Source organism: Malurus melanocephalus, unplaced genomic scaffold (genome assembly GCF_030028575.1).
Source record: "Malurus melanocephalus ecotype Western Australia unplaced genomic scaffold, MMel_1.1 scaffold_19, whole genome shotgun sequence".
In the NCBI taxonomy this organism is placed as follows: Eukaryota; Metazoa; Chordata; class Aves; order Passeriformes; family Maluridae; genus Malurus; species Malurus melanocephalus.
The window spans coordinates 4,199,926-4,227,002 of record NW_026623251.1 but is presented as its reverse complement, the minus strand read 5'-3'; the positions used below and the strand labels follow the sequence as shown (position 1 = coordinate 4,227,002).

The 27,077-nt window shown below is 38.3% G+C and overlaps 1 protein-coding gene and 1 long non-coding RNA gene across 3 annotated transcripts in view; both read right to left on the bottom strand.

Moving 5' to 3' along the window:
• The window catches only part of CRIM1 (cysteine rich transmembrane BMP regulator 1), a 172,382-nt gene that overhangs the window by 116,824 nt on the left and 28,481 nt on the right, over positions 1–27,077 (bottom strand). The gene's annotated exons all lie outside the window — the stretch shown is intronic.
• LOC130588831 (uncharacterized) lies at positions 1,756–26,436 on the bottom strand. Its single transcript, XR_008967033.1, has 4 exons — positions 25,155–26,436; positions 22,296–22,415; positions 16,645–16,722; positions 1,756–1,804 (listed from the first exon to the last, which is right to left on the bottom strand). It is a non-coding gene; the product is annotated as an uncharacterized LOC130588831 (long non-coding RNA).

The following is a 27,077-nucleotide window of genomic DNA, read 5'->3' as shown; positions in this document are numbered from 1 at the left end:
AAATGTATTATTTTTCTGGAAGGATTTTTCCTACCAAAATGAAGTACAGAGAAAAAGCAAAGGATACCAAGAAGTAACGAATGACCAATATCAAGACAGGGATAAAGAAACAAGAGCCATAAAAAGTTTCAAGAAATTGAGGACATTTCTTCAAAGTTTTCATATCAACTGCAACTTGAAATGAGAAAAGCTCCAAATTAACATGAGTTAAGTTAATCTCATTTTGCAAACAAGACATTTATTTTAAATCTGAATTYAATATTTCTTATATTGTCCTGAATAAGGATTCACTAAGTCTTCTTTAACCAACCACAGCCTTGTATATAATGTTTTTCTGTAAAAYAGTACTCAACTCAAACGGTGAGTGCTCAGACTTGAGTACTATTTAATTAGGCAAATGAACATAGATTCTAATAAACAATCTAGTCTTAAAAAAGATGAAATAATCTTGTATAAGGTAAAACAAAATACTTATGTAGGTACTACATAAGCCTTCTCCACCTCAAAGTACATTTACCTCAGAAGTCTCCTCTTATTCCATCATGCTTGCTTAAATATTTTTTGTAGATGTTAGGTGCTTATTTTAAGTGATGGAAGATRCTAAGGAATGGCAACGGTCCTTTTACCACCACCTTCTTTAGAYTCTCATTTAGGTACCTTTGCAGTCACTGCAAATTATTATCTAGTACTGGTCCACAAACTCAAGCACCCACTAATTAAATGCTTTAACAGATTATTGCCACTAAATCTTAAGCATATGAACCTCTCAGATGCTYGTTTAGTACTAACAGCTATTACATAGCTTTTGAACTACCTTGGTTTATTTTAAAGACAGAATGATGCAAACCCCAAATGGAGCTAACAAAGTAATGCTCAGCATGAAGGTGACTTAATCCCAGCACTTGAGGAAAGCAAAAACTTGATAACTTGAAAAAGCTTGTCTAACTTGTTGAATCAAGCACCATTTCAAAGCACCACTTCCAACCAACATGAAAARCTTCATGGTCACTGATTAAGTATCTTGTTGAACTACTTCAGACAAGAGATAAGGAASTGGTGTTTAAAAAGAAGCAGAATTGAATATATTGTTTGCAACCTATGATTTTCTTTTAGCTAGCCATCTCCAAAAACATATAGGTTACAGGAGACCTACTATAAAAAAAAACTAAACCAAACAAACAAAAAAAAAAAACTATGAGGTTTTGTTAGCTCTTTCCACACCCATTGCTAACTAGCAGTCCTGCACCTCTCCACCAATCCCTCCTAACAAAGCAGGACTCTGGATTTCATCAGTGACAGATCGAWGAAGTAGAAGAACCAGAGGAAGCACTAGAATACATGCAAGCCATGACCTGTAACACTTGGTGGTCTTTTAGCTTTGTGACCAAGATTTCTGATGGAAAGAACCTGAGAAGCCCATGGGAATGGCTGCTTCTTTCTCCGTGCAGTTAAGAGACTAACCAGGAGCTGCAGGAAGGCTCAGTCTGATAACAACATAACCGGGAGGCTATTAAGAGTTTCTCTCAGATGAAAACTTTTGTCAAAAGACCTCCACCATGCCTGTAAACTGGAGRGAAATGCAAATGCTGCATACCATAGAGATAGAGTTTGAGGTGATTCACAGGCTGCCTGGGAAGAAGAGGAGCAGGAGTAGGAGGAGAGGCACTTCTGTCTGGGCCTCCATCCCAAWGGCCTCTACTCACCCACAGAATGGCTGAGGCTGCTCCTCCCGCAAGAWGATCATCTGGGCATCAGCAGCAGTGGGAAAAGTCCCACTGTGCAACCAGGAAAGTGGGGAGAGCACCTACAAACAAAATGGAACAAAATGTAAAACTGAATTTAAGGAGGATGAGATAGGTGAAGCTCACTGGATTCTAAATTCTAAGGAAATATATTGGAAACTTGAAACCAAATTGTATATCCCAAGCTTAGCAACTGCTGACTAGTGTGTTTTTAATAAAATGGAAGATATTATACCAAAGAAATTCCTGGAAACATTCTGACTCATATAAACAGCTATATGAGAAGTTTGGTTTACATACAAACCAACTTCATGAACAACAGATAAAAGCTCACTAAAAGAAACTATGAGAAAGCTGCATCCAATAAATTARATCAGGACTCCACATACTAACATTTCCACACCCATGTCAATCTACAGCAAAGCAATGATGTCTTTAATTATTGCCATCTAGGACAAAACCAAAACAAAAGCACACATGCTGCATCTGAGAAASGCAGGGACTTAGGGGAAGGCAAGTGGTATTTGTTTACATAAATGTTTCCCTTCCCCAATTTCCAAAGYCTTATTACATCAGAAGAAAATTATAGAGGATTACACTGCCCCACTATGGGACATCCTTTACAGCACAGTATTCCAGTCTGGGCCTTGAGATCTGCAAATACTAATAAAAAACAGATGAAATTGCCCATCTAAGCCCTATGATCAGGAACTTATGAGTTTTTTTATACCATTTGGTTAAAACACAAAAAATTAAAARCTCAACTATTATTTTGTCTTGCTATGATATAAGCCTTCAATAGATCTATTAACCATAACTACTGTTAATCAAACAAGTACACAAAGATAATATTTTCTTCCATGCAAAAGACAGCTTGCTAGCAACATCTTAATTAAATTCTAAATCCTGTATTGRAAAAAATATTAGATAAAAACATTGTAATCATCTTTGACAATCAATCTCACCCTAAATGTTTAAAATAATTAATCATGTTGAAGACAGATGAGTTATTTGTTTAAAGGCTACAGTAATAAAACCAATAAGGTCTCACATTTATAGAGCTATTTAGACCTAGCACAAAGGCATTTTTTGCATGAATAGCTTCCTGCAATTCCAGAATCCCTGGAATGCAAATTCATTTATGAAACCAATTAATCTTYTAAATTACTTAATTATCTCTCAGATCCAACAAACAGGCAATTGTAAAGTATGAGGGAAACAGGAGGCAGAATAAAGGCATTTGTAACTGCACAATGTCCAACCTATTCCAGAAGAACAACTGACCTCTGGAAGTGGCAATTTCCTCTGCAAGGCAGGAGCCCTGGCACATCTGCAAGCAGCTGGACTCACAGCACTCTGGCTGGAGTGTTTCACAAGTGCCTGGGCATACTCCTTTTGAGATCTGCACATACTGTCATCAGGAAAGGTGAATGTGAAACAGTGTCAAGAGAAACAAGCACCTTGGATTCAGCTTTCATTTCAAAAGACTCATTTCAACCTTTCTAGAGCAGAAGGTTCATCTGTCTTTTGTACCCCGAGGTAGCTTGAACAATTTTACTTCATATATATAAATATGTATTACTTGTGAGCAAAAGCTAGGTCTTCTTCACCGCAATTTATCAGGTTCATTTTGATTTAGCACTCACACAAAAGATAGATTCTTTTCCCTGATTTACTTGATTTTTCCTAATTTCTGTTGTTTTGTTTACTTGTTGCATTAATCCTGCACTTTCATCTGCAGRGCTTTGCCCCACATATTACACTGGGAACAGTGGTAAAGACATGTTCTAAGGAGACCAATGCAGTACTTTACACACTTCCTTATTACAGACTCTTCAGCTCTGGATAGTCCACTGCAGTTACTTTCTTTTGCAGATGGAAACTGTTAAYTTTTTGAAAACGTCAAGAGGTTTCTAATATTATTTGATTTTTTTAAAGCAGCATTGGCCCATTCCATTCCAAAAAAAGTCTTAAAATAGCCTGTTTATATTGTTTGCCACCTGGTCACTACATCTGCAAGCCCATTCAACACACTGCCCTTGAACTCTTGATTTCAAACACATTTCAGATCTATGTGTCTGGTTTTCTTTGAAACCAAAGCACAAGTGCCACAGATATTGCTCAAAGTTTTAAAATATAAAGCCCATTATGATGAAGGACTATATGGAGGAAAAAAAACCCACACAAAACAACAAAATAAGGTAGCATTAAAAGTACCTGATTTACTTACTAATTTCTAATGATGAAATGCAATTTAACACTTTTTATCATTTCCCACTGAAATCATATTTTGTTTGCTTCTAACTGGCAAACCCAGCCCTTTAACCCAAAATTCTTTTATTTCAGCACCAAGATTTTCTCTTAGGGAGAAAAAATATCACATTTTAGCAATGTCAACTCAGATTTCTTCAWGGAAATGAGAGAGGAGAACCAAAACTAGCATTTCTTTCCAGTGCTAAAAGCAAATTAACCCTTTTTTATTTGAATTTCTCAAGCTTATGCAACCTGCTAAAACCTCTACCTGAGAGGTTTTAAAGTGGTTGCCCATTCCAATCAAATAAAGACAGAGTTTGAAATACAGGAAAATAAACTCTTAAAAGCTAAGGATAAGGAGGAATGAAGGCAATAACTGATTATTGCCATTGTCTAGCAACTTGAGAGACAGAAAAGTAGAAAAGGCCRTTTCTTTGTTGTWGGGTTTGGGTTTGGTTTTGKAGGGATGGGTGGGTGGATTTGGGAGGATTATTTTGTTTGGTTATTGTTGTTTTATTTTAATTCAACACTGTTTTGTCTTTTAGAGTAATTGGCAATCACCACATATTTAGCTGTTAATTACATACCATGCACCTTTTTTTTGCCTAGCACAGGTGCCATGACAGGTGCAAAAAGAGGCAGGAAAACATAAAACACAGCATTAGCTTGTGTAACAATGACAAGGAGCTTTGTATCACCTACACACTCAAGTTGAGGCATCCAGCTGAAGTATCTAAACTATGAACCCAATTTCCCCATCCTGACATAAYGCTACTGACAAGTCTGGGTATCTGCAAAGGCGTTTCAGACCTTGGTGACCTGGATCATCTTCCCCAGTTTCTCTGTTAACCAAAGTGCAACAAATCCATACTTTTGACACATTAAAAAAAGCACAGAATGTATCACAATTGCACCTATCAGAAAGTAACCTAATCCAAGCAGCCCTGTCAAATCTTTAACTCTTTCAAAGAACAGATGTATCACTACATTTTACTATGTATAGGCTTTCTGGGCTTTTCTTTGAACAGAGACATGGTAAAATAGATTATGATGCAAGGACAAAACACTCCAGAACGGCAAACTTTAATCGGTTGCTTCTGTTTTTAGTATTATGAGTAATTTTTATACTAAACTTATATTTTTATACTAATAACCATACTRAAGCTGAGAGATGTTGCAGTGCTGCTAGACACCATACTCTGCTATAACAGAMACTGTTTTAAGAAAACCAGAAGTAGAGAGAAAAGCTCTAATCACAATTGTATTTTTTACTTATGAACTTTGCTCATGCCATGTACAGAAGAGTATTGGGGAAGGTAAGAGCTGCAGTGTAGAAGAGACATTGGTGGAGGGGACAGGAGAGGCTGATCTGGACAGACAACTGGGAGGGGGCTGAAAGGACCAAGCTGTTCAGCCAGCAGAAGAAAGAAACTCTCCATACTGGAACCACCCACCACTAACCATGAGGTAGTTTAAACTGCTGCAACTGCAATTTGAAAGAACAGCTTTAAACTCTTCATGGCTCTTCTACAGGGCTGCTTTTTGAAGGCCTTTTACTTCAGCCACAGAAGTAAGTTCAAGCGCCCTCATTAAGTGAAGCCGATTTGTCAACCTCCAAATATAGTAATACAGACTAGTGGCACATGACCACTTCAGGACATGCTTTAAGGTTRTACTGCAAGCAGCACATGAAAAAAGTGAGTGAGTACAACTTGATTTGCACAGCTTCCTCRATGAGGCTTTAGAGATGAAGGTCAAAAACAACATGTCTAGGGCRCTTTTCACACAATAAAGCATTATTTTCATCCTGCTGAAGTTCTCTTGATGGAAAAAGTCAGYATGACATGAAAAGCATTTTGAAAAATAGAAATACTGTGGTTTTACAGTATTTTCTTAGCTTTCAATTAGTTCCATGAATTAAATGATTAAGCAATTTATGGGGCAGTAGGGAACAATCAAAAAACTCCACAGTATCTTTCATMTTTTTAATTTTAAAGCAGCTATCATTATAAAACCAGAAAATTAAGGTTTAGTCTACTATATAAAACAGGATTTTGACCCTGTTAAAATGCTAAACACCATAGCACTTTTGGTGAACCAGAAAAACACCAAAAGATTACTCAGGCAAAGTAGGACAGTCATGAAAAGCAGCAGGGAGAGAGGTACAAACCCACAAAAGCAGAAAACCAAAAAACTTCTTGCTGTTACTCCATATTTACTTGCAACAAACTTACTTGGAAAAATTAATTTTGGATGWCAACATTTGGTGAACTTTTTCCTCCCCCAAAACATAAACACATGCAGAGAAAATGTTCATCTGTATTTAAAAACATTTAATTTTAAAGWCTGGATTTCTTAAGACTTCATGTTTACTACTTCTACATTCTGAAAATAAGACAAGAATGTCTCAACCGAACTTTGAAATTAAAACCTGGGTGCTGTATACATGGTGAGACACACTACCAAGAATCAAATTCTTCTAAAACTGAATGGTCATAGTATGAAAATCAAGTYACACTCTAAAGAATAGTAATTGCACTTCCTCATCCGAGGTTTTAGGGCAAGAGATTGCAATAACCTTTCAAAAATATAGAAAACTTATTTTGGAAAATKGGCATTTTCTTGCAGTACCTTGGCATTGTGATACTCCCATTAAGGCAATCCTTTATTGCAGAATGCTCCTATGCAATTATAATTAATATTTTTACATAATCCTCAGTTTTTTTACACAATCCTCAGTTTGAAGACATTAAGATGGATGCATACTAAGAAAATAAGAATCAATTCAAACATTTAGATCATCATTACCACAATTTCTGAATTGGATGTTATTTCTACTGGTCCACAATTGTTTCAAAGAAGCAAAACCCCTCAGGGTTTATTTTAAAAGTTGCACTGACAAGAAGGATTAKCTTTTATGTTCAAAGGAGAGAACAGTGTGATCCACCAGCGCCTTCCTGTCTTACATGCCTACCCTGGAAAATTTCCCCTAGGTAAACACTGCATCTTYTTCAGCCAAGCAATAGATATATTCCTCATCCTCTTCCTCGAAGACCTATACTGAAATTCACAGTTGCGGAAGAGAGCATCATCAAAGCACTTGGAAGTAGTCTTTTAATTCATAATAAAGAAAATTCTGGGGTTTTTTTTTTTTTCCTAGAACAAAGTCAATTGCATTTTTTTAAGTCAGGAAGACAATACACAAGGTCCAAATTTCAAACTTGAACAATTCAAGTCTCAGAGCCTCACTTAACTATTCCATACATATAATAAAAACATAGTCAATTTGGCAAAAAACTTCAAATAAAAATCACATTACAAGCTGTGACAGGTAAATACTATTCTAACCATACCATTTTTATTTTTTAAAAAAGCTTCTATGTAATTGCAGTGTCCTTGTTCACACACCACAGAATAGTTCAAGCAGGACGGGACCTCCGTAGATCATCTGGTTCAACCTCCCCACTCAAACAGAGYCATCCTGAGCAAGCTGCCCAGGATCACATCTAGATGGTTTCTGAGCATCTCTAGGGATGAAGACACTGGTTTAACCTGTGCCAGCACTGGGTCACCCTCACTGTGAAAAGGTTTCCTGATGTTCAGAGGGAACCTCCTGTGTTTCAGTGTGTGACCATTGCCTCAGGTCCTGGCACTGGYCACCACTGGAAAGAGCCGGGCTCTGTCCACTTTACACCACCACTCCAGGTCACTATACACATTGTAGAGACACCCCTGAACCTCCTCTTCTGCAAGCAGAACAGTCCCAGCTCTCTCAGCCTTTCATCGTGGGAGACGTGCTCTAGTCATGATTCATCTTTATCCTCTTTGATGGACACTCTGCTATGTCCACAGCTCTCCTGGAAAGCCCAGACTTGGACACAGTACTCCAGGTATGGCCATCTCAGACTTGAGTGATGGGAAAGGATCACCTCCCTTCACCTGATGGCAACACTCCATGGCAGCCCCAAGATACACTCGGCCTTCTTTGCTGCCAGAGCACAGCGCTGGCCCATGGCCACSAGGACAGCCAGAGCCTTTTCTGCCAAGCTGCTTTTTGGCTGGGCAGTCCCCAGCATGTACTGCTGGTGTCAGGGTTTTTTTTTTCTTCAGATGCAGAACTCGCCACTCCTCCTTGTYCATCTTCATGAGGCTCCTGCCAGCCCATTTCTCCAGGCTGTTGGGGTCCTTAGGGATGGCAGCATGACCCTCTGGTGTACCAGCCAGTCCACCCAGCTCTGCATCATCAATAATTTGCCCCATCATCCAAATCATTAATGAAAGACTGGTTCCAGTCCACAGTCCTGGGTACACTACTAACTGCCAGACTCCAACTGGGTTTTGAACTGCTGATCACCACTCTGTGGACACAGCCATTCAGCCAGTTTTCACCTGACTGCTCACCCAGCCCATACCTCATCAGCCCCTCCCCAAGAGAATGCTTTCGAAGGCAGTGCCAAAAGCAGGTAGGCAACTGTCCACTGTTCTCCCCTTATCTACCAAACCATATCATCATGGAAGGAACATATCAAATCAGTCAAGCATGACTTCACCTTGGTGAATCCATGCTGACTAGTCCAGAGAACTTCATCTTTATCAGTGTAGACCACGTAAATTACTTCCTTGCTTTACACTCCAGTCCAATAAATTTTGTAATAATTCATACATATGCATCCCAAAACTATTTTAATACCAGGTGGAAGAATCCGTACTATATAAACTGACTTCTGTAACACTCACTTACCATCTCGCCAAAACAGTTTGTTCTCCAATTAAGCTCATGAATCTTTTTAGAAAGAAACCAGAGCCTGACTTCAAAACTGCAAGTGGTAGAAAAAAAATAGTAATTTAAAGCTTAACCAGCCTTAAATTAATGAGATTTTTTTTTCCTAAGTATTAGCTTGCAGGTTCTAGATCTTTTACACCTTCATCTTTAAAGTCCATGTACCTACCTTTCAATAGGATCTTCTCTGCTGCTAAGAGTATTGTAATAAAAATAACCATTAGACTTCTCTTCATACACTAAACACACTGAAATTGTTTTACAAGGTAGGAAGAACTTTTCCAGTTCTAAAAAAGTTACAAACTCATCTAGGACCCTTTTCCTAAGAACACAAGCTAGGTATCATTAGCAAGGCTCTTAAACTGATTAAAGAAGAGAGCTATGCACCAAGAGCAAGCCAAAAGGAAAACATGCAGAATACACATTTTGTGCCAATATCTAAGGCAAGGTTTGGCTCCCTGCCATGCAAAAACAATCTACATCTTAAAATGACCTGTATTTGTTCACTGCTTACTAATCAAATAAGGAATATTCATATAGCATARTTATTCAGATGTATTACTCCTGTCTCACTGTAACCATACCCTAAGAGAAAACACAAAAAGATAACAGCTAAACAGAGAGGCTGAAGGACAAATGGTCACTSTCACAAAAAGTGCAGCTGCCACCCTCAGACTACTAGACTATCCCAGTGTCATTATCCCTAGATCCTTACTAAGCTCTTGCTAAGATACCAAATACTAATCTTGACAAAACCACATTTCCAATGGTAGCCTTCATGCTAACCAGATTTCCACGGATTCTTTGCAATTATGCATTTGTTGGTATCCTTCTCTTACTTTCTATGTAAGTTGAACAGAAAAAGATTTTTGTTTTTCATCTGTATAACCCTTAATGTAATTTGAGAAGCTCATCCAGGCTTACATTATGGCAACGTCCCTTAAAAAACAAAAAAGTAACACCACCTCAAAACAGGACCAAATGCAGTCTGCCTGCATTGCTAGCCACATTGATCAATGTAGCATTGGTTKAACTGCTATACTTGATTACAACAACCCACAACAACAAATAAATATCAGTTTTTAATATATACTGTGGGTAAAACAAAGCAAAAGAACTATTCATGAGCATAAGACTGCAGCACAGCACTATGATGATGATGATGTAATTTTAAAATTGTTATCTTCTGTAATTTAAGATGCCTTCTAATAACATCAGCTAAATGGCAATAAAATTAAGCTGTCAACCTAAACCAGCTGGTAAGTATACACTTTGAAACAATATGACAGATGATAGGGCAAGAGACCAGAATGGTTGACTACACCTGAAAAAGAGAACAGAAGTCCTCCGCAAAGGAGAGAGTAGTGGGGAGKTCATCTCATATTTAATAATCACAGGGAAAGTTCAAGCTTTGGCTGAAGATGCTAATTCCTTGTGGAAGTAAAATGTCCTTCAGAAATATGACATTTGGGAACCGTTATTATTATTAGTGAAAAATCGCAATAGAAAAAAAGATGTGGTTTATTTTAGATAACTGGTTTTTAGATTTATGTCATTTCCTTGGCCTTGCTATTTGTAGAACCCTGCATTAGCACTGCCTTTCTCCCCTTTTGGAGCTGTACCAGCACTGGGAACAGCAGCTGGCAAYGGTCTCAAGCCAGACTTCCTATGGTTTACCACAAAGCAGCTACCCTGTGGTGAACCATAAGCTGCAGTGCTGTGGGGCCACTGCAGCAGCCCAAGGCAGACCACGGTCGCTGGGGAATTCTGCCAGGTTCCCATACAGACACATTGGAAAGGAGGGACAACAGAGCATGGATTAACCTGTCAAGTGCTCGACAAGACAGCTATGCTCTTCCTGTACTGCAGTCAGATATCTCAAAATGTGCAGGGATATCCCCAGGGCAGTGCACTGCTCACTCAGGGGCACATCTGTAGTACTCAGTGCTGAGAGTGTAATTCTTCAGTTAAACAAACACTGAATATTTGGTGAATAGCCATGAAGAACACTGCAAGTTTGCTTTGCTCAGTATGTTGAACTCTTTCAGGTGAGAGCTGATGAAAGACAGAAAGTGTCCCTTTCCCTGGAGGCAGCAAACCATACACAGAAAGGGCAAGTGGCAGCAATCTTAGGATGAGACTGSAGGGAGGCAGAGAGACAGCAAGCCCAGCATCCCAACCCTGAGATGCCTGAGAAGGCACACAATAGGAGAACAAACCAGCCACAGATGTTCCCTGTGCTTGGGAAGCAGGATCTTCCCAAGGTCTAGGTGGGGATTTGGAAAGGCTTGCTATGAATCAGGAAGCCTGTGAAAACTGCCTGGTTGGAAAGCAAAACTCTGCGAGACAGAATAGTTCTGATTCTAGACCATTAATGMCAACATTTCACCCAGCAGACATGAGTTCTTGTGGCATTTAGTTTCACCTAAATATTTTGTACAATATATTTTGAGTGAAAACTCAGTATTTTGGGAGACTTACTGTAAGCATGGTACATACAGGACAGTTCTACCTCAAAGCATCCAAACCAGAAAATCCATTACGACAAGCAGAAATAAGATCTTTGCTTCTCTTCCCAGTATGTTAAAATTGTTCTGAGGTTAAGTTTTGACATTACATACGTGCAACTTTTTTATCCAAAACCCTTATTTTTATTATGTAATCTGGAAACAACTAGCCTGAATGCCCATTTTCATCTTAGAGTAACATCTGAACTTCAATTGAAAGGGCTTTTTGGAAAAAAAGAGTCCTATGATTGATGATATATAACACATTTGAATATTTTCACTGTTTACTGCATATGAGTAATCTTGCTATTATTCTTTTCAATTMAGTTTTACTGGCTAAAATTGTAGTTATCTTTTAAATTGGAGGTCAGATTAGATGGTACATTCTGGCTCACARTACAAGAATCTGGTGTTGGAAAATGCTGTAACCTAAAAGTATGCTGAATTCTATCAAATAAAATTAGGTAGGAAATGAGGCATAATTAATAACCCTACTGGAACTACTACTCCAAATAGAAGAGCTCCCCTTATTTTAGAGTAATATCCAGGAAACAGATGCCTGGGTTTCATTAATTTCTCYTATTTCAAAGTTAAACCTGTTATAGGCAGCACTATACTCTCCACATTTGTGCTGCAGCAGAAGGTGAAGCCTGACGTGATTAGCAACTTAATAGGGGAACCCTTAAAATTAGTACCAAGCACTTTCTCCATTGCATCTTGGCTTGTCCTCTCAAAAGTGTTCCACTTAGTGCTGAAAATATTTCTCCTTCCATTCATAAATATTCWTCCAAAAATTTAGAAACTAGGAATTGGAGTATGATTTTAAGATGATGAACTATCAATTAAAATCTCAAGAGCTCTTCTTAAGAAACCGCAGAAGTGGGAATTTATAATTAATGAGCAATGCAATTGCATGAATAGCTAAATGTTAAGGACATAGTAAAAATAAAGTGCCAAATTTCCTTGAATGATGCGGTTTCCAGAATGTTATTTTCCTGCAAGCTACTGCTAGATCTATGCTACAGTCCAAGTCAGATAATTTTAGGACGTGAAAGAACAGTTTATGATTTTTAAAACTAAGACTGATACATACATTTAAACATGCTCATTTCAAAAACAGGGAGCTCTGAAATTGCAGAAATCTGCATTTACTCCTCTCTGCAGAGATTGCAACAAGAGACATTGTAAAAAGTAGGAGATACATGAAGTAACAACTATGATTTAGCAGACCTAAAATGCCTGTTTATGAAATCTCAATATGAATAGATGCCATGTATATATATTTGGAAAAAGGAAAAATTAATGAAAGAAGGAAGATGAAAACCTTGACTCTCAGCAGATCTTCAGTGAAGATCTTTTATTCATTAAAAAATGAATAAATGCTCCAGTATGTAATGGCTACTTAAACAGGTCATCAAATGACCTAATTACAGTATGCCCTTTCAGCTGTATCCCAACAGACTTTCAGTCATCACATTGTTCATTAAATGATCAGTTTTTAGTCTCCTCTCCCCCTCCGTATTTATTTCAAGTTTATGTATTTACCTCCCTCCAAAATAGAAACAGCATGGACAGAAGCGTTGTGTGAAGAGCTTGTTACATATTCCTGGATTGCTGGTTTCTCTGGATACATCTAATATAGTTTACTTCTTGCGCAACTCATAATCGTGTGGAAACATTAATTCATACGCTTTTTATTACCACTTCCAGAACCAACTGCAATACAAAAATCCACTCTTTTAACATGACACAGTATCCCAATGTACTGGTACTACAGCATTCAACAYCCTAGCATTTAGCATTGCCCTTCATGATACTTACGCTGCTCTCCAACAATGCTATTTCAGCTTCTGGTGCAACTGAAGTCTGTGTTAAGCAARTGCTAATTACTCAATATTCCTCAAGAGCAAAGTCAGTAATCATCAACATTATAAAAACAAACTCGCTGTTCTTGCCACCCTTCTTTCCTCTCTTGTTTAATATTAAATGACTCACGAACCACCTCTACAGTTCCCATCACCCACTTAATAAAGCAAGCATGAAGAATTGTTGCAGTAAATTATAGCCAATGAAAACAATGAGGGGAGTATAGGTCACCAAGACAATGCAAAAAATCAAAGAAGAGCTACAAAGCAGAAAAGTCTTCCCTCAAGTGTACACACAAGGTGGGGAATCTCCAAGGGAGAAGCCTCACAAAAATGCTTTAATCTGAACCTTTTGCTGAGCAACTAACTGGGGAAAGTGCTGCTCTGCCCTGCGGTACTTATTAGTCACACACCCAGGCACATCACTCCCTCGCTTGCCTTCATCATGTAGAGTTCATTTACTGTTCAAAACAGTTATTAAAACACCCTGAAWGCTTGAATTTACCAGGAAAGCATGCTTTTCCAAACCAGTTGTCTTTTATCCCTCACTCTAAGTAGGATACACATTTGAAGCAATTTCTGGTCTTGGAGTATTTTCTTAATCTTAAAGGTCCATGCATAATTTATAACAACCACCATTAGCTATAATCACCTATAAATTGTCAATTATTAGTCAGATGGCTGATGGTTCCCTGTGCATGCAATGGAGAACCAGTAATTATGGCACTTCCACATCATGCCATACACTACTTTGCAGTTAATGTCTTTTGATCATTTCCATATGGGAAATTTCTCATATAAGTAGAAGTTGTTAGTTACATCCATATAGTTCCTTTGAGGAGGAAAATCAGCTGTTGCTGGAGTGGGGAAATGCCACTTTTCTAAATCGTATGGGAACAAGTGGAATGGGAAATAAAAGCTGCACAGAAACCTGTAAGAATATTACAACTACAATTTTCTGAACAACTCAGAGGAGTAGGAAGAGGGAAGAAAGCAATTAAGCAGACTTCTCATGTTTTCTAAGAAAAGTGAGAAAATAAAAAAAAAGGACCTGTCTTGCACTGAATCTGTTTCTTCTGACTATCAAGCCCTTTGCTCCCAATCAGAAGTGGTAAGATGGCATGGATGCTAACTAGATATATCAAAGCAGAAACCAATGCTGTTTTTAGTTAGAACTACTACTGGACATTCTCCCAGCCRCATCATTGTAGGAGACAAACTGTTCGTGAAAGGGTCACAGAGTAACTAACAGCAAGCTAAGGGCTATAGACATATGTGCCAGCCTTCAGCACACCTTTTATTTGACATGTGCAGCCAAAGTGTTTCTTCCTCCTTCAAGACATCTGAGAGTGGACACAAGTTAAATGCTTATGACTTTTAATAGCTCCAAGAGGAAGCCAGTAAGTTCTCAGTACTAATTCACCATTTTCTTTCAGCTTCAATAATCTCGCTTAAAATGTAACTGTCCACTAAAATCAACTGTGGGATAACTCCATTTGTCTTCAGAGCGCAGCAAGCCTGGCCCTTTAGCCTCAACTGCCTTTGTTATTAGGGATACTAAAATACATGAGCACCCTCTAATTTTTATTAAGCTATACAGAGMTGCACAGTAGTTTCTCAGATTGAGAAACTGAAGCGGAAAGAATATTTCTATTTCAAAGGCCTTAGGAGGAACCCTGCCAGACTTACAGAAAATTTCATATAGTCTGTCTTGCTATAGCTTGCTGAGTTACCAGACTACTTATATATAGAGCTGAAGTAAAGGAAGTCTGAAAAAGCATTAATATGGTTTTAAGACACATGCTTTCAAGGCATGAAGGGTGGAAATCTATGACAGCATGGTAATGTTGCCAAAAATAACTCTAGCTTGCAAAGTTGATGACAATAAAACCAAGGGAGGTATTAAATTATGAATCATGAGCTGATTTTTTTTTAAGTAAAACTCTTTGAAGGCAATACTTGCATGTAATTGGAGGTCAAGTAAAAGTTTGACATTTACAAAGATTACAAGATTAGTTTATATTTACATATTCAACAAAGAGCCCAGTAACAAACCAAGCGTGTCTCGTCCTCCAATGTTTCCCATTCTTGTTAAAGTACTGTTGATAGATGCAAGGGACAGCAATTTTAATTTGTAACAATRCTTTATTCTATCCTGCAGAAAGAAACCATTTATCCTTGGATACTCAAGATCCAAAGGCAAACTCATGTGATGCTGCATTTTTAATCCATCTGTCCTGCTTTGCCCATAGCTTTTCATCATCATGCAAATTTCAGCAAATAATGTAAAAAGTTACTTGCCTAAGCAGATCTCTTTGTCAGCATCACTACCTCACCAACTCTGCTCTAGGCCTTCTGGAGGCTGCCACCCTGAAAACACAAATTTACTCCAACTCACTGCCCATTCAGAAAGAAGGTAACCACTTTTCAATGAATGAGCATTCCACAATCTGTTTTTGTGATTACACCTGCAAAATTATTGCAAAATTCACCCAAACACAGTAACTTTCCCAGCCTATTGTGACCAGAGCTTTTACTATGTGCTATCATTGCCTTCTAGTACCTTATGAAACTTATCAGGTGGACAAGGGCAAAACAATTCCTGAAACCTCTCCAGTAATTTTTAATGCTGGCTCTGGCACAACAACCACGCTCATGCACTTTACATTGAAAACYAACACTAAAAAAGAGCTGCAGTGTTGATGCTGTACTTAAAACTAATTGTTTTCAGCACACAGCATTGAGAAGTTGAAAAYCATTTTCATGACAAAGCATTGAGAAGCCACCTGCTCTTCATGGCTGCAGTAATTGCAACACATACTGAACTTAAGTGGCACCACTCATTTTGTTCAAGTACAGATGGACAAGAAAGGTTGCTGTCACTATTTCAGCCTTCTCTTCCTCTGGTTACAAATACATGTGCTATTTTACTGGGATTTACTGATATATAAAACCAAGTAGTCCATCCTTAAGTCTATTTTACCATCACCGAGAAATCATAAAGATTTAGAGTACTGCAATGAAACACATTGTTCCAAACACATATCAGAGGCATTTTGATTCATGAACATGTTTGCCTACAACATCAAAATGCTGTACAGATAAACAGCAGATGTAGCTTTGAAATGCCTTTAATCCTTTTGTAGGAAACCATGCTATTCTATTTGACAGGTAAGAATGGAAAGTTCACCCACAGCAAAAATTAATACACTTCCTAACATTGTATTTGAGCACTTRTAATCCAGAAATACACTGGAAATACCTGCTACCCTGAAGCCTCTCATATTGAGACTGCCCTTTGCACCCTCAAAACTTGAAACAATTTTTCTTTGCCACTCTGATGTCCTGAGAGTTTAAGGTATGTCACTAGGTAATACAGAACATTTTCTGGGAAGCCTCAAGCATGGACATATTTTCATGCAGAATCAATCATTTTTTTCCAGAACAATTGCTATAWATTGGGAGGACTTTTATGGGAGGGGGTAAGTGTTACTTACCAGTTGTCCTGTTTATTGTAGTCTTCCTCTTCCTCCAGCCTACAACAGAGTCCTTATACTAAGTGTTATGGCTCCCACCTACCAGGAAGCAAAAGAATTGTCAATCAAGGTCATCAGGGAAGCCTGTGCACTTCTATCTCAGCCACATTTCTATACCATGGATATCTAAACTGCATGTGAAAGTCCAGAAAAACCTCACCACCAAACCATAATGAGGAAGAAAAAGGGAAAGTAATTGCGTGAGGCATTAGGAGGCTAGAGAGAAGCACTGGCTTGCTGATATCTCTTYTTCTCCCCTGCTACACATCTCTGAAATAGGAATCTCTGCTGAAGAAATCAGAGACAAAAGAAAGATTGCTATGAACAGTTGCCAGAGGCCAAAAGCTCACTTGAGGCATGCATCCAAACCTGTGTCATCTAAACACTGGGGGAACCTGACAAAGCTTAATGGAGTGCAACAAGTTACACAGGAATAGGACTTACTGCTATTATGGTGCCTGGACAAGCATGTTATACTTACCTATTCCTTTTGTTGGAATTTAGGAAAGTAGCTGCAAAATTGATCTAATCTTTGTACAGAGGGAAACATATTATCAATTCTCAGAAGTCTTTGAAGAGGAGGAATATAAAATGTATTGACTAGTGCAAAACACTGTTTTTAGGAACTCCATGAGCCAATTTAAGACAATTTACCTGTCTAAAATAAGGACACATGACAAAGATGTCATAAGATTTCATGCTTCTARCATGCCTTTTACAAGTATTACAACTGTTTTATCAAAAAAATGTGGCWTTTATTTTAAAGTAAAAGTGACAGGTATCTCAGCTGCCAAACTTACAGGCATTATCACATTTGAAATTCAATCTTTGTGGAACTTAGAGGTATAAAAATCTTAGCTACAGACAAGAGGTTGATGTGATGATACATAAGATGATGAGAGAAAACAAGAATGAGATCATCTTTCTATTTGAAGTTCACATTTTCTTGAYGTTAACTTTCTTTATGAGAAGTTTCTTTAAAGAAAGTTTTTGAAATTCCATCTTTAGGAGTGGAGAATTGAAAATAAACCACTGATTCCACAAATGATACAGTTTTCAAGGACAGTTACTTAATTTTACTATAATTTACAGAAAACATGTCTCAGAAAAAATYTTTTTCTGTTTTAGCTCTGTCCACTAAGTTACATGTAGGTGTAAACATCCAGGAACTACAGCTACCTAGCAAATAGAGGTGAAATGAGAAACAACAGTAYATGAGAAAAATGTCATCATTTGATAAAATAAATTAAACCACAGAAAACATCTGTGTGTCAAATACAGACAACACATCAATGAAGTTATATCTGTTTGAATTATTGACTTGAGATCAGTATGGAGCTCACTTTATGTAAAGCAAACATGGCTCAGACAACACCTCAGCTAAGGTGAAAAAGCTGAAAGAATGGAGTCCCTTTAYTGACTGCCACTGAGTATTCCTGGAGGGATACTCACATGGGTAGCCCAAAATGTCAGCTTGAGAAGCAGSTCCATGTGAATTTCATGTGGTTTAACAAGACCAAGTGCAAGGGGCTGCACCTGGGTTGAAGGACACCCCTCTATGAACACAGGCTGGGGTGAACAGATGGAGAGCAGCCCTGGGGAAAAGAAGAGAACCTTGGGAATGCAGGGGGAAGAGAGGCCGGACATGACGTGGCCATGTGCACTCCCAGCCCAGAGAGTCTGGAGCTGCATCCAAAGCAGGGTGGGCAGCAGGGGAGGGAGGGGATTCTGCCTCTCTGCTCTGCTCTGCTGAGACCCCACCTGCAGGGCTGCATCCAGTTCTGGGGTCCCTGAACAGGAAGGACATGGACCTGTTGGAGAAAGTCCAGAGAGGGGCCACAAAGATTATCAAAGGGATGGAACACCTCTCCTATAAGGAAAGGCTGAGAGAATTTGGTTTGTTAAGTCTGGAAAAGAGAACGCTTTGGGGTGATCTAATKGCAGCCTACCTGAAGGGTATCTGCAAGAAACATGGAGAGGGACAAATTAGAAGGGAATGTAGTGACAGGACAAGGAGGAATGGCTTTAAATTGAGTAGGTTTAGATTAGATATCAGAAAGAAAGAAAGAAAGTGTTGCAGTGAGAGTGGTGAGGCATTTGAACAGGTTGCCCTGGAAGCTGTGGATGTACCATCCTGGAAGTGTTCAGTGCCAAGTTGGATGGTGGAAGTGTTCCTGCTCAGAGCAGAGGAGTTGGAACCATATGATCTTTAAGGTCCTTTCTAACCCAAACCATTTGGTGAATCTCTGGTCCTATGAAAATGTTATAGGTCCATTTCTCCACAAAAATAGATAGGCWTTTGTATTTGGGGCTCTGTATTTTTCAGACAGTGCTTAAAAACCACTCAATCAAAATTATGGTAACACCTTTAGCAGCAAAATACAAGCAGAAAAACCATGGCAAAGGAAAGTTAAAAATTACATTAAATGGGGAACGAAACAAGCATTAAGCTTGTGTGAGAACAGAATAAACATAGAAGTGTACCCAATCTTCCTGCCATTCAAACACACAGAACACCCCTATGAAAATGAAGAAGCATGTGGAATTAGCCAGGATAACTGAAGAGGAGCTTAAGATTCCCAGTTCGAAATCAGAAGCTGAATACCTCCAAAACCTTAAAGCTTAACATGTGCCATTAAGCATGAAGACCAACAGGTTTAAAAAAAAAACCAAAAAAAAACCCAAAACAAAAACCCTTACTCCAGGGCATGGAAGATTTAACCTCATGCTACAGGATCAAAATCTTGACCCAGTAGGTACTCTACACAGAAGTGCTCAAAACACCTTCAAACACCTAACCACTGCTTCTAACATTGCTTTAAGTGGTACTCCATTCCCAACTCACTCACCTTGCTTCAATATAAAATTAATTACAATAACAGAAGGAAGATTTCTTCACACGGATGCATTGACCTAGAAAAACAAGCTTTTAAGTGGGCAATACTGCAGTTCTTCACCCTGAGAGACTGCACCTTGCCACTACTCAGTATCTATCTTATCAAATGCTGTCTGAACACATTTGTAAACCATCAGGCTGCCAAAAGCCCTTCAATAGGTATTTAACACTACAATGACTTTCCAGGATGGCAGTATCACCTGTGTCAGATGTCATGTTTCTGTCAAAATCAAAAGCAAAGAGAGCCCTTACATTCCAAATCCACAGCTGACTTTTCTKCCCCAGAGAATTAATTCTCTTCTCTTTGCTCAGTTGTATCTTCTGTACTTTTTCCTGTCAATGATTCATCACCCAGTAAGACAATTTTCCTTAAGAGTGACACTCTTCCACTCGCAGTGACAGGYGTTCTTCTCAACTGCTCTCAAGCAGCTCAAGCATCCCGGAGCCTTCTCAAGACTGTCTTATCCTCACCTAGYTACAGAGCTAGGCTTTTATTAAGTGACTGCCTTTTTCACCTTCTCCCTTTTCCTCTTCTCAAAACTGCACATAATTCACACACACTCMGTTATCTTCTTCAGTTATGACATTAACAGCTCTTTTGTTACTTCCATTCCGTTCCTTCCTGTGCACCACACCTGCCATCATCACAACTCAGCCTTTCTTCTTTGATACTCACAAGGACCTCAAATTGTCAACTTTATCATCTATTTGGTTTCTCTCTTCTGTTTTTTTAATTTAAATCATCCAACTTTTGGTCACACCACTGCCTGTTTTTCTTTAATCAAAGTTCCCATCAACAGGCATCACTGCCTTTCTTACTCTATCCTTTCAGTTTCCAGTCCCTTTGCACAGGGACAAAACCCATGTACTCACACTGACGCTTGTCTGGTATCACTTCACATCCTGACATGGGTATTTCAGGACAAAAGAGTTCGTAAGAGAACCTTTGTGAAGTTGTATTTGTCTCTCAATGTTCAAATAGACAGCCTTAAGTRTCCCGTTCCTTGAATTTTTCTGTCTCATAGCTAAAATTAACTTGGAGTGTTGGAAGCCTCTTASAGCCTTAAGCTCCAAAGTGTTCCCATGAGACAGTGTGGCATTTACTTCAGTCCTTACTGGAGTCAGCAGATGTTTCTATGAATGTTTAATAAATTGTCATGGAAAGCCTATTTGCTTCTCAAGGTTCCCTATTAACTACATCAGTAATTATAACATGGAAACGTTTTACCAGGAAARACAGCACCAGAAAAGCAAAATGTTACCAAGAGTTTTCAATAGCTGTGCAGCAGAGGGGACAACTAGTATTTCAGAAAGTATTTTTGCTTTTGTTAATGCAAGAAAAGTTTGTAAGATAAGCAAGCAGAGATTTGCTTCAAATACAGCCTCTCAAGCCATTAAGAAACAAGTTTGAAAATGCTGAAGGGAAACAAGGATTCCAGCCTCTACTGATGGAAAGCCTGCTACATGCAACTCCCCACAAAAAAGGAAAAAAAAATACAAAAGTGCACAAAAGTTCTGTGTCTCACTGGGACACAATCATTAGTGGTCTAAGCATAACTTCCACAAAACTTTTCAGCCAATGACATAWATATCTAACACCTAAAGCTACTCAGAAGTATGTAACTGAAGGTGTCTGGAGTTGACAGAATTAAACCAATGAAAAAGTATATTTGGAAATTTGTGGGGGTAGGGATAAGTAGGGTAGAGAAGATCAATTCAGAGAAAACAAAACTCAAAGCATCTGAAAGGAGCTGTGTAATTTTTTCCCAGGAAATTACCACAATTGAATTGTCTCTAAAAGAAGCTACAAAAATCTACTATATTACTGAAGGGCTCTCTTGGGCTTACAAAGCAAAACAAAACAAAACAAAAAAAACCAAAAAACCCAAACAAACAAACAAAAAAAAAAGTTTAATGTAGAGCAGCAGTAGTGTATAAAGCAAACATAACAAGAATAGAAACTAAGGATGGAGAATAATGGTCAAATTTTAAATTTCCACTTCCAGTGATATCAAGAACACAAATATGCTATATAAACCATGTTAATATTACCTTGTCTTAAAACAATAGCACCTAACAGGTAATCCTTGGCAAGAAATCCTTGGCTCACTCTGCCCTAACTGCATATTTCAACTAAACTGAGAAATCTGAATTTGCATTTGCACTAACCAATGCATGTGGAAAAGAGCAGTTACAATTTAATCAGCTGACACTCATCTAGCTATTATCATATCGTGTATCCCCATGATTATGGAGACATAAAATAAATCYGATTACAGAAGGGTTCAAAATAGTTTGAGTGTTACAAACACTCAATGTAGTTAGCAAATGACACTTTCACTTATGTGTCCCCGGATACCTCAGGAATCAATTCCCCCCCTCCACCAAAAAAGTAGTGCTTTAAGTATGTGGATAAGTGGAGTTGCTGCTGAGAAATATTATTACTGTGAAAGGAWCAGGAGAATATACTATAAGGAAGAAAGCCAGTCAAGAAAGGTAGCAGGCTAGGGAAAGTAACTTCCTGTATTGTTTGAAAGAAATGGACAACTTGCCATCCAAGATAACAGAAGAGATGTATTAAAGACAGGATGATTAACTTAGCATCATTCACCTTTAAAAGCAAACACACATTTTCATCTAAACAGTAGTCCTATTACAGGACTGCTAAAATTAAAAGACCATAGACAATTTTTTCCAGTTCATTTAATACACTTACCAGCATTTGCTGTATAGACAATCTCAGATGAGTCAGTTGTACTTCCTCTCTAAAGTGCTTTGAGGGGAGCTCAAGTGCATCCTCTTCCTCAATCTTTGAAGTTTTTACCTGTACCGCCAGCTTTGAAAGTAAAAGGCAACAGGCAGGCAATGCAGAGACAGGAATGAGGCTGAGTACAAAGTATATTACTCCAAAATATTTTAGGGTTGCTTTTCAAATCTTACAGGGACAGACAGTCCTTTTATTTTTTAACTGAGACTTTAGAYACTATTTAAAATAAACTTTTTATAGTTAACATTTTAGAATTCAGTCAGCAATATATCAGTTGACATACACATTATATACACAAATACATAAACCAAACAGAATTCTTTTCAGAGAATAAAATCATTGGTGTGTGATAACAGAAAACAATTAGAAAACTCCCACCATTAAATAAAACAACATCAATATTGGGTACTAAGAGCTAATGGGAGCACATTGTAATAGGAATGTTATGAACGTGGACTTACAAAAAATAATTACGTCTGTATAAACATGTCAGAATTAAAAGAATTCCAACAGTGGTGGAAATACTACAGGTGAAGACTACAACTGGCAAAGGTTTGTCCACAGACTGGGGGAGAAGGGAAGAGGGGAACTACTGAAGAGAGAAGAMTTGAGATTTATTTAATATTCACATCAAATATTTTATATTCCAAAAGTGATTGGAAAAGCTAAAGGACTCTGAAGTCTGTCACAATTATTAATAAATTTATTTCCAAAATCCAAATCTTAAGGAAGACATGCTTCACACAAGAATTAAAAAGAACTAGCATGGAATCAATATTGAGTACTTCTATTTATGTTACTCATCTTCATGTTCAAGGACAAGCATTCTGTGAAAGCATGAGAATGAGGTTGTGTCTGAGCTGAAGACTGCAACTGGGGCAATTCCCACCACACTTAAATGTTAGGAAGCTCTCCAAGCACTTGGTTTTCAAGGTATTTATTACATGTCTTCTGACCTAGGAAAGGTAACCTGCTTCTTACATAACGTGGAACTTTAAGAAAATAAAGAAGTTGACTTTTTTAAAATTAAATCTAACTAGCACAGAGGCAAGCTGCACAATATGGAGAATCTAAACATGACTATACAAGAGCAAAATACTGAAAATTAATGCAATTCAGACACCTCTTCTCTAAAGGGAAGAGAGTGAAAGGAAAAGGTAGTGGTTGTTGCTTCTCCTACTTTCTCCAGCTGTTGGGCTTTTTTGGTTTTGGGACATTTCATGGTTTTTTAATTGCTTTGGGTAGTTTTTCAGTTAAATGTGATTTTAAAATTTTCATTACTAACATCTAAAAACACACTTATGATTTTTTTTTCTCTTGACCATGGAATTATAGAAATGGAACCCTTACAAACTGTGCTAAAAAGTTATCCTGTACTTCCACATTCAATTAGCAAGGAGCAATTTTAGCATAATATTGAAGTGGGAACACGTCACCATTTCTGGGGAATACAGTACAGAACAAAGGAGATGTCTTGACTAGAAGAGAAAGGATTTTATTATCAGGAACAATGAACTTCTCCCTAAATTGTTAATTGCAGAGGTAAATTAAGTGAAATGTAAGAATATAAAGCTCCCTCAACTAGCTGAGGAAAAGTCAACACAAATATTAGTATGTAGAAAAGAAAGTGACTACTGTTAGAAAACTCTAAGAGCAAAATGTACAAGAAAAGTAGGGGAGATTCAGTTACCCTCAAGTTTGTTGACTACACAAGAGGAAGTTTCAAATCAAGGTACCTACAATATAATATGAATTATGACAACCCATATTTGTTACAACAGAAGTTTCATTAGTGAAAACTATAGTGCAGCAGTACTATAAATTCCAGTGAACACTCGCTCACGATTCAGCACCTGTTTTCCAAGCAAAAAGGCYGGAAATATCACAAGACAAACTCAGTATCCTCTGCAGAGATGCTTCAAATGGATCAGAAACCCMAAATCTCTCATTACTTATGTCTAGAAAGCAAGTCAAGAACAGTTTTCAACATTTATCCCTCTTCCCCAATTTTTAAATTCTTGATCCATGACGATTTTGTTAATGCTCTTCCCTCCATTTAACTGCTACTTCAAGTTCTATAGATTAAGAATCAATAACTGAAATGTATTTGAATTCCTATGTGGTCAAGATCTGTGATGGGGGCAGGTGAGTGAGTTGACTCAGACAATGGTTATCTTTCCTTCCACTGCTGCCCAATGTTCACTGTAGAACAGTAAGAATTGTAAGTATCTGTATCTTCTCTCAGGCCACAAACAGCGGAAGTSTCAATTATGTCATTATTTTTGGACATTAAGAACCACAATCCATCGACGAACTTCTAAACACGAAAGAGAAAACTGTATAACCTGGCTGTACCTGAGAGATACTTCCTGTYTGCCACAGATAAAATGTCTGTACTTTTAACATTCCATTTGCTAAGCCCTAATAGGGCAGCCCTGAGCGAGATGAACAAGAGCATCCATGAGCAGCTTCTGCAGATGCCCAGTGCCAGCAACTGCAGTCTGTAATCTGTCTCCTACCCTGTCCAAACAGAGCAGCAGGACCACATGAGAAAGCCACAGAACTGCTCTTRAGCACTCTGTGATCCCCTTGGATCCAGCAGAACTTTGTCAGACTCAAAAAGTCACGCTGAGAAATGTGAGAACTGTGATCCAAGTTAYGGTAATTTGGCATGTGCAGCAGTAGTGATAAAAGGCTAAACACACAGCACTAACTCTTACAATTGCCTCGTCAAAAAYTAACTGAAGGTGATGCTGGGTTTGATGGGGTGGTTTTATTCCAAAGAAAATTCCCTTTTAAGGGACTTACCTTCTCCAGTGCCAATGAATCCACAGGCTCAAGACTGATGGAAGCCAGGGACTGCAGAGCTGATAGACTTAATCCACCTGCTAAAAAGGATCATGCTGGAGCTGGTAAGAACCACCGGCTGCACAGTCCGAATCTAATTCACTTAACCCAGTGTGACATCTCTAGAGAAGCTTACTGCCTAGCTTCTTGGCCAGGCAGAGTCACAGAAGCCCTGTGAAACCAACRGCCCAGGGTCACTGAGGTCCCTAAGGGGCACAAGACACTCCAGACCAATGCACCAGTCCCCAGACATACTCTCATAAATAAGCAGAAAAAGAATATCCCACAACAAGCTACCCTGGAGCATTAAAACATTTGCATCCCAGTTAGCAATTACATCTACCGTGAAATGAAAAAAATAACTGCAAGGATGAAATTAAATTTCTTCACACAGGAGCCAGCAGAAAACTCATTTGAACCACAGCCACGAYCTGGACATTCAAACCAGCATGGTCCGTCATCTCTGCATCTTGTTTCAGGCAGGCTAAAAAGATCATCATTATCACTTCAGGAATTTCTAAATAAAGCTCACTGCACTCAYACAGCCTCAGTACGACCCTGTACATCAGGACAAAACAGTGTTTTAAAGCCAAGCCTCTTTTTGAGTGAGTCACCCAATCTCACAGGCAGATATCACACAGTGTTCCACACACTCCAAGGCAGGGTCTAATATAACCCAAGGCTGATGTGTTACACAAGGTATTTTCCCTCATGGTGGATTTCCAGTTCCTCTCTCTGAACGAAAACCCATCAAGACCCCATGCAAGACCTCTACCACAAAGGGGAAATGTCTCTTTGATATTAGTCATTGTCTCACCAACAGAAATACACCATTATCTCCAATACCACAATTCTTAATACACACTCCACAGCTATCCTTGCAATTATAGTACTTTCAGTGTCTCCACATGCCCACTACATTTCAGTAACCCCCTTCACCAACACTGAATTCTTGAGCATCTGAGGTCTCCCAGAGCTGGGTTAAAAAGCTTATTTTCTTTCTACCTGACTGCAATAGCTTCATCAAGAATCACCACCACTTCCAAACTGTCAACAAAATTGGGATGCTACATCCAGATATCATGGCTCACCTGCTCAGTACAAACATGCTTTCATCACCAGTTTAGTATTCTAGGTTTATGCTGTCTCAACTGACAAGATTCACCAGGCATCACACAGATCTTGTGTGTTGGAGCTCTCAAGTTGCAAAAATCCAGCCATCAGCTATTTTCAACACATCACAGGAAAACACAGAGTCAACAAATTTCTTTCTGAAAGGAAGATTGCTTACTATGCACGATTTTTAAAGTTCTATTTAAAATGAAAAAAAAAAAACCCATAAAAATCTAATTTATAACAACCAACCTCAAACTTTCAAGAAATATCATCTGGAAAATACTGTAGGATGCAGGAAAACAATATTTTCAGCATAACTTGGAGCTGAAGGCATATTATGCATAAATACCCATGGCTTTTACACCACAAAGCCTGTTGAACGATCTCCATGGTATTGGTTTGTAGGCAGAAATTACACAGAGCTGATGACATGRACAGGATACAAAAGAGAAACTATACACATGATTCTGAACACCAAGATGCCTCAGGCATTTCTGTCAGCATAGTCTATTTTAAAAAAACAGATGACTTTTTGATAGTTGGGGTTGTTGTTTCAATTGACATTTCCACGATAAAGAGACTCAGCCAAAGTAGCACCTTTCCGAAAACTACTGTTTTTTGGCTGAATTCTTTCCTTCACAGTACTTCCTTCAATGTTTCCATGCACATTTCATGGAGACACTTCAAACAAACACTAATAGTTTTAAAAGGAAAAGTAGAGACAAACTAGATTCAGACATGCATGCCAATAAAGAACTTTTCAAGACA